The 9175-nt window shown below is 44.4% G+C and overlaps 1 long non-coding RNA gene across 1 annotated transcript; it reads left to right on the forward strand.

Annotated features, from left to right (window-relative positions):
* The first annotated feature begins 545 nt into the window (after positions 1–545).
* On the forward strand, positions 546–7645 carry LOC124487163. Its single transcript, XR_006958334.1, has 5 exons — positions 546–680; positions 882–961; positions 1167–1399; positions 6593–6766; positions 7002–7645. It is a non-coding gene; the product is annotated as an uncharacterized LOC124487163 (long non-coding RNA).
* The last annotated feature ends 1530 nt before the right edge of the window (positions 7646–9175 follow it).

Below are 9175 nucleotides of genomic sequence, written 5' to 3' on the forward strand. Positions count from 1 at the left end.
AAGTGACAGGGACCTCTAGTGGTAGTAACAAATATAGCTTATGCTAGCTTGATCATCTGCAGTACTAAATGAAATTTTGCCAGTAATATGCTTGAGTGGGAAACTCGCATAGGCTACATCGCCCAAACGTCTTGAGAAGTTTTAGGTAAATAATTTAATCTTTCAAATTAAATGGAAATGATCTGCGAACTCGCAATTTCACACAATTGATATAGTTTTTGCCGCCAACTGCGTACTTAGCTAGAGAACAAGCTTGTTTGTTTGAACACGTGGTGCCTAATGATGTAGACAGACTAGCGGAAGTGAGATGCACTCAGCTAGAACTTGTAGTAGAAAGCTTCTACTAGAAGCTCTTTCTCTCCCCACCCCTTACCATAAGCAGATCTTAATCAAAGCCATGAATAGTGGGACGCACAGACAGACCAGCCAACTTCTGTACTTAAACACTAGCTAGAGAACAAGCTTCTTTGTTTGTCCACGTGGTAGCTAATGATGCAGACAGGCTAATAGCGGAAGTGAGATGCGCTTAGCTAGAACTTCTAGAAGCAAATCGCATTGTTTCCCCCCCCCCCTATCTTACAAATATAAGCAGACCTTAATCAAAGCCATGAAAAGTGTGAAGCTCAGACAGACCAGCCAACTTCTGCACAATAAGTTTGAGGTTGTCCTTGGTGGCTCAGGTGAGTAGGTTCGATGATAACTAGCATTATTCACGAAGAGGATAACATGATCCTCGATGTGGCTTTGTTGTTGTTCATAGGCTACATCCCAACATATTGTATGCATTCAGCCAGTAAACATGTAAGCATTGCTTTTTGTAGTCAATACGTATCCTCAAGGCTAACGTTTTGTGTGCATGGTCACGTGGGTGTATGTTCCAGTGCAACGCTCGATGTACAAATAACTTGTCTTGCTGCTTCAAAAGGACAAGTACCTGACCCCTGCACAGCTGAAGTCCAAGGTAGGCCCTTTAACAAGTTCCCAGCGACTGCAACATTTGTATAGTGATGGATGGTTGTTGAGGAGGGGGGGACGGGACGACACCACACGCACGCACACACGCACGCACGCTGTGGAAGGATACTAGGAAGGCGATAATATTGAGTCACCCTTTCCTCTGTTTACCCTTTCTTCCATTCTCTGTTTTCTCTGTCTTGGTGGCCAAGGGGGAGGTCTGTTGTGAGCAAGATCGCTTGGTGGAGAGGGGCACCAATGGCCCTACGACCAACAGCACATAATACCGGGAGGTGCGCCAGTACTGGTCGGACCGCCATCTGGTCAGATTTTACTTCCTGACCTAGATCTACTCACCGTACATGCAGAGCATCCTGTCAGACCTCTGCCACGGCCTCAAGCCTGATGTCAACCTCGTCAACTCCTGTATCTGGAACATCTCCAGGTAGGTGTTTCGCACTTCACTCTAACATACCTTTTCTACTGAACTCTGTTCAGCTCTGTTCTGCCGGTCTGTTTAACATTTTTGATGTGAGTGAGAATCAAAAGCGACAGGAGCACTCACAGAAATTAATCATGGAATATTTGATCATTATTTACATCTATTTGATTTTATTTAAATAGTCATTTTCTCAAAATGTATTCTTAAAAATTCCTTAGAATGAGCCTACGTCTATTTCTTTTTTATATATTAAACATAATCAATTAAAATATACTAAAATGTTTTAAATATGGCTAGCTGTGAAGCAACCTCGATTCAATTTGTTAAAACGTATACAATTGTTCTACATGCAATTTTCAGGAAGTGAAATCGTTTTGAGGTGGAAATTAAGTCAGATTTCGCGCTTTCCCAGCCGTTTTTTCTTTTCAACCATTTAACCCAGCGCTGCCTGCCAGGATCGTGACTTTTGCTCTGTAACGGTAAACTATCTGCAGTCATCCAATTTATCTGCTAGTAATCTCTGTTTAACTTGTGCAGTTAATACTGTACTACACTAATTTGAATAATCAAATCCAGTAAATCCGTCATGATTGCAAACAGTTTCGTCTAGTTTGATAGCAAAGTCTCACATGGTCGATACTAGAACCTTCAGCTAGGGTGGCTAATGTGCGGCTGGCGTCAGTGAAATAGGAACATATACAGTATATTGCCTCAGCTAAAGATTCGTAGCAAGTACTGTTCAATTTATACATACAAATTTGTAGGTTTTTGCCGGCTCCAAATTTAGGATTAACTATTAGCTAACTCTGCTGTGGTCAGCGCGAATGCAAATTATATTTTTATAGCCAAGTATTACCATTGGAGTGAACTAGTGTTGCTCAGTAAACCTGTGCTAAAAAGAGACACTGTTAGCTTCAGTGTTCCTGTGCATGCATGGGAGACTGATAGAACACCATCTCTGTAGCACTCTATCCAGTTCAGAACCCGGGGTCCTGAAGTCTCGACTTTTACGATACTCAAACGATGCGATGTTAATATACCTCTCTGATCTAACGAGTCTGGCTAGCTGTCGTGACCTCTCAGGTGGGCTATGGCTGCGATGGAGAGCTGGAGAGATGGTTGTTCTGCTAGGTTCTCCTGTCTTTGCACAGGAACTGCAGCTCTTTTGCAGTGATTGTTAAGGAGCCTAATGACGAATCATGTTCAGTATTATGTTGGCCCATGCTACACCCCTTCACCAGATATACATATAGATATATCTGAAGTCTTACAATCCCTACAGTCTCTTGCTTATTTAACGTACTGTATGCAGTCTGTAGATTATGTTAAATCGAATCCATTACACCAGCTCATGGGGCACATACCACTAAACAACTGTTGTAGTCAGAGCCACCAACAAAATATCCAAGAGCAAAACGTATTAGAAAGCTAACTTACCTTTCTTGCACTTTCTCACTACGCGGTAGCTACACTGAGGTGACTCAACCAGCTTCTGTATTGCACACTGGTCACTCGTGCACAGTTTTTCTTGAGTTGTATTGCGCACTGTGTTTATTGAGTTACAGTGGATTTTTACTATGGCAGTGTAATACTATGTGTGATATTCCCTGCCATAAAGTCAACATTTGTTGACTTTGTATCACCCACCTGTTATTGAACGAATATGGTAAATATATTGTAATATTTACGATTACAGGTAAAAACGATATATATAACTTATATAACTGTATCAACCCCCCTGACCTGTTGTTTACCACTTTTGGGGGGTCCAAGTCTTAATTAGGGGGGTCAAACCCCCCCGTAATTCGTCTGTACGTAGGGTACTATACAAGTCATTATTTTAACAGCCAACAAAACATTGTAACTTTTTTTTCACAGTTATGCTTTTCAAGTCCTTTCAATTTATGCATTTAATTCCTACAATAAGTTTAGTTTTGTGCATCTAAGTTGGAAAAAGCTGTATGTTAATGCTTTCCAAGAATTAGGTAATTCTTGCCATAATTTTTACGGGATTTAAAATCCTTCGGGTATTAATAAAAAGCACTTGCATCTTATCCATTTTGAATACATTTTTTATACTCTAAACCTGCCTATAATGCATTTCAAACCAATAGTCTTTATTAATATAAACCTGCTTTTATGCATTTCAAACTCATACGTTTTATTACATTGACAAATACTAATCATATTAAATTTAGTTTAATTCAAACTAAGTAATGGAAATGAATGGAAATTTTATATGCAATTACATTACATAAATACATTTTATTTTTGGCCTAAATATTTCTGTGAGTGAAGGTCTGACGGCAGACAATAGAAGTCTACAGATCTAAGCTCAACAGATTTTTGCGAAAGTTAGTCAGTCACTGTCTTTAAAGTTTTCCGTGAATGTTTGATTTCCATGATGAATAAAAAGTTTTGTTTTTTCTTTTCTTTCGTTGATGTAGCTCAGCTTATTTGACTGCATTTGCTGTCCTTGCAGATCTTTCCCCCGCCACCACTCGTTTCTATTGGACTTGATTAAAGTTTGGTCCTTCCTCCCTCTGACAGTAAGGGAGAAGGAGAGATGAAAGTGATTAATTATGTAGAGGGAGTGAATGGAATCACACAACCAGGTGGAGATGGGGGTGAAGATGGAGGGGGGAAGAGGGGATGGGATGGGGGGGGGGGGGGGGATTTATAACAGTCAGCTAGCAAGACGTGATTGGAAAAAATCAAGAGCGAATCAAATAAGATACCCTTCACTCGTTTCTGCACCACAATATTCTCTAGCTAAGGGGATAATATTGAATGTCTGGATTAGCCATGGGGTAGAGCGTGTGAGCAGTACTTTTCCATCTGCTCCTTTTCAATAGATCTTTGCTGACTCATTAAAACCGACATCGATTTGTTCCGTGTCATCGTACACTATATTGCCAAAAGTATTCGCTTGTCCACCTTCACACGCATATGAACGGGAGTGACATCCCATTCTTAAACCATAAGATTTAATATGATGTCGGCCCAGCCTTTGCAGCTTCAACTCTTCCATATAGGCTTTCCACAAGGTCTAGGGGTGTGTTTATGGGGAATTTTTGACCTTTCTTCCAGAAATGCATTTGTAAGGTCAGACTCTGATGCTGGACGAGAAGGCCTGGCTCACAGTCTCCACTCTAATTCATCCCAAAGGTGTTCTATCGGGTTGAGGGCAGGACTCTGTGCAGGCCAGTCAAATTCTTCCACACCAACTCATTCATTCATGTCTTTATGGCCCTTGCTTTGTGCACCTGAATTCAATGATTTGGATAGCTGAGTGTATACTTTTGGCAATATAGTGTAGGTCATAGATTCATCATTTGACGGCATGTTCCCGTGACTCAGCACTATTGATTAGCATTACCTACAATGCTGATGGTTGGTTATTGCAATGCTGTTTTGTGGTGTTTGTTTGCTGTCACAGATATGGCTCCAAGTGGGCTCCGGAGTACAGGGAGAACCTCAACCGGTTCTTAGAGCACATCAGGAGCACAGTTCCTGCTGAGTGTCTGATCTTGTGGAACCTGGCCCAATGCCAGTCACATGGGTCACATGGGCCAATGCCTGGGGCGTGGTCCTTGGGTCGGAGAGGCCCCGGGGTGAGGAGGGTCCTCTGGGTGGAGGTTACAGGCCTCACAGTCTGGACTCTGGAGGCAACCGCAGGGGAGGTGGTGTCAGTTCAGGTTGGGAAGGAGGCGGAGTAGGTTCCAGAGGCGGGGGTGGTGTGAGGCGGTGGCACAGAGGTGATTGGATGAATGGCGGAAGAGGCGACAACGAACGGCATTTGGAAGGTGGCTGGACCGGTCATGGTGAAGGTGGGAAGAATTGTGCCTATGGTTGACTGGTTGTGAAGGGAGTGGGAGTTGTTTCAGCCATGGGTGCCAACCTGGGTGATTGTGCTGTGTCTGTGCTAACAGCTCACACAGGGATTCCCCAGCAGAACCTAGAGTGGTAGCGGAACCATGTTAGACAACACTGGCCTGATGACAACACGCCACCCATGCCAGGTATTTTCTGTCTGTCCCACCTTCACCTCCCATCTTGTCTTTGCCTCTCCGGTCTTGTCCTCTAGCCCTTTCCTCTCTCGTCCTGACCTGCTCTCTCCCCTCCTGGCCTTTCCTCTCCTAGCCTCGTTTCTCCTTTCTTCTCCTGCGGACATACTTGCAATCAACAGTTGGTGATTGACTCCTGGTCCTGTGTGGGCCTGACTGCTGGTCCTGTGTGGGCCTGACTGCTGGTCCTGTGTGGGTCTGACTGCTGGTCCTGTGTGGGCCTGACTGCTGGTCCTGTGTGGGCCTGACTGCTGGTCCTGTGTGGGCCTGACTGCAGGTCCTGTGTGGGCCTGTACGGCGACCCCTTCTGTTCTCCCTGTGGATGGACTCAGAATGAGGGCCCCTCGTTCTGGCGGGGTGAGCCAATACCGCTCTCCACAGACGGCACCTCACCGATGCAGATAATGAGCCTAATTTCACACTTTCTTTCTCCTAAACCACAAAACTAGCTACATCTCTATCCAAGAATATTTACTCTGTTTTATTTCCCCTTTGAGTGTTTTATATATATATATATATATTTTTAAAGAAGCACCCACAATCACTCTAACCGTTTGATGATTGCTTGAGTGTACAGAAGCAATCACCCCCTCATTCACACACCACGGCTAGCCTAGCAGCAGAGCACCACAAACCAGGACCAACATCTGATTCTCAATCTTCTAAGAGCTCCTGAAAACGGTCTTGAATTAGCATGCTAATGACAGACGCAGCTGCATTTAGTCAATACGTCTGCCCGGTGCTCATCTTCCGACAACGCCTTCAACCCTAACCAGGGATTGAGGGACTCATCTACATATTCGTAGTGAAGTGCACAGGGATATTTGTGATGTCTACTAGAAATGGACAGTAAAATGATAACATTTTTTAGATTGCGTATAGAAGAACAGAAATCATGTAGGGTGTCTGTGAGGTTGATATGTAAAACTACAAATGTGTAGATTTGTTTCCCTGTGTATGATATGTCATTTTTGTGAACTGTTTGTCCACACAAATGCTGCCCGTTTACCTTCACCGTGAGATCTGAGTCTGTCAAATAAGTTTCACATTCTTGCCCAACAGTTCAAATGGTTATATAACACAAAAGCACGTACATTTCGAGGTGTTGCTTGTCTTCCTCTGTCCTCAGCACCACCTATGCTACAGGAAGGACCCGCCCACTTCCACAGAGAGCAGGAGTGGTCCAATGACAGTGGTCTTGGCCCACGTTACCACAACAACTTCCATCGGCCCCCTGCCCCCCACCATGACGTGCACCAGCCTCATCCAATCATCGGCTATCCAGGGTACCAGAACGTTAATGGTGGGTGTGTGTCTGCCTGTGGGTGGTGTTGGCTGGGGTAAGAGCACAGTATGTGTATTCGAGGAAGCGCAGGAGCGAATCAATATGGAACTGTGTTCCCTCAAATGTGTACTTACTCACAAGCACACCTGTAGCAGGACCAATAATGCACTTTAAAAGAAATCCTAGGAACTATGATGCTAGCAGATGTCAAGTACAGTGTGTAACACCCACCCACTCTCTGTCCCTGCTCTAGATGGAGTTTTTGGTGGACAGCCTCCCTTCAACCCCTGCACCCCCAGGTCCTACGCTCCCCCAGATCAATGGGCAGAGGAACCTCAGGACATGACATGGAGGCACCATGCCGGTCAGGCCAACGCAAGGGTTCATCCCTACTGCACACGCACTCCCCAGGCCACACACACAAGGATGTAAGGTATATTCACTGACATCATTGACCACACCAAGCCCAGACAAAATGTTTGAAATGATTGCTAAAAACACTGAGATAAAGATGATCTGCTTTTGCTAACTCGAAGTAACCTTGAAGTATAGTAAATAATAATAATAATAGTAGGTTATGGATTAAAAATAATTTTGCACTTGATATGCAGTGTCATCTAATCTTTTTCATAGTTCTGTCATATTGTATGTGAATACTGACCTTAAGTCATAGGTTTCTGTATATCCCTCCACTTACCTCTTAACCTTCTAAAACACTGAGGAGTGGGAAAAACATACCTCCCGCCCCAGCCTCCCTCAAACAGGCCCGCCGTGGCAACCATTAAAGAGCAACCTTATCGTTATTCATATCACCCAACCTATGGAGTGCTCCCTTTACTTGACCAAGCGCCTTGCAAGCCAATCAGGCGACCGCCTTGATATCTGCAAATCAGCCTGTTTCCATGACTGCAAATTGTGTGTGTGTGTGTGTGTGTGTGGGGGGGGGGGGGTTGGCAAGGTTCCTTTGGGGCTTCAATTATAGCTTATAAATGTCAGACAGAACCTTGACTTCAAGCCACATTAGAGAGGGGCCTGGGGGGGCTAACCAGGGGGGGGGGGGGGGGGCTCACGCCCCGACGTGAGGGGAATAGACCCGGACAGATCTGCTCTCAGTGTGTGTGTGAGCGTGTATAATCATAAATATGTGCGCGTATGAGTGCTTGTATGGCCATTAGACCATGTATGAGATCCTCGCCAAATGACGATTTGTGTAGCTTGTCCTCATGGCATGCTGGCCTTTCACAGTGTGTGTGTGTGTGTGTGTGTGTGGTCATCCGCATGTGTTCATCACCGTGGGGTGTGTGTCGTTAGTCGGTGATAAGGTGGCGGGCCGCGCTGCAATCGGAGTGTGGCGCAGCAATTACCTTGATAGTCAATTAGGCGGTGGAGGTAATTGGTTCTTGATTAAAGCCAGGGCTGATTAATACAGTGGAACTATTCTGTTTCTCTGAGTCTCATCAGGGGGGAAATGTGAGGGAAAGGTAACCTGAGGATACCTGGCCTCCATTCAGCCAGCCTCTGAATATGGAGAACATTGTTCCATGGGAATGGTCAGTCAGTGCCCTTTAATGAACAGTAACTAATCCATGGACTTGTTCGGTTTCTGTTGCTTTATTGACAGGAGGCTTAGCTTATAGAAAAATTGAAACTTGTAAAATACTTGAATGAGATGTATTATAACATGAAATATTCATAATCTGCTTTGTAGGCTGATGTGATTCGCAGAAAACGGTGAAGGCTGGATTTGAACCCAGGCCGTTGCAGTACTGCCCCAGTTTTCAGAGCATGCACACTAACCCATTGAGCTAACAGGGAGCCCTGCTTTCTTCTGGTTTTTTGACACCCCAACTCTGCAGGTTGTTACAACTAGATAGTTCAATGTCAAATGTAAATGTTGAGTGGAGATGATGATCCCTGATAGCTCTGTGGTTAAGGATGTGGGCTACTGTGTGAGGGGTCTTGCGTTCAAATTTGGCTGAAGGATCTTTTGATACTTCCATTTTTGCTCTTTGACAAATAAGACTTATAAATAAAACTGATAAAAGGTCAATTTCTTTTTAGACTCTTGGTTGGCCTTTCTTGGAGGAAAGGCTACGCTGTGGGACAGTTGGGTTCCTGGAAAGACAGTTGGGAGAGGGGATCTGGACAGTCAGGGAGTGTGCTGCGGTTACAGGGATCTGAGCCAACGGATGTTTGGCACTACGCTCTGTGCTGGTTTTGAACCCAGGTTGTTGTGGTTTAAACCGTTCTCAACCCACATACACCATATGTGTGTGTGTATCTGCATGTGTTTGTGTGTGTGTACAGTACCAGTGAAAAGTTTGGACACTTGGGAAAATGTGTCCAAACTTTACATAACTGATATCAGTTATATTAATTATCAATTGGTTTGAGCAAGATTTGAATCAGGGTTTCAGTTTGGCAGCA

This window comes from Hypomesus transpacificus, chromosome 25 (genome assembly GCF_021917145.1).
Source record: "Hypomesus transpacificus isolate Combined female chromosome 25, fHypTra1, whole genome shotgun sequence".
NCBI lineage: Eukaryota > Metazoa > Chordata > Actinopteri > Osmeriformes > Osmeridae > Hypomesus > Hypomesus transpacificus.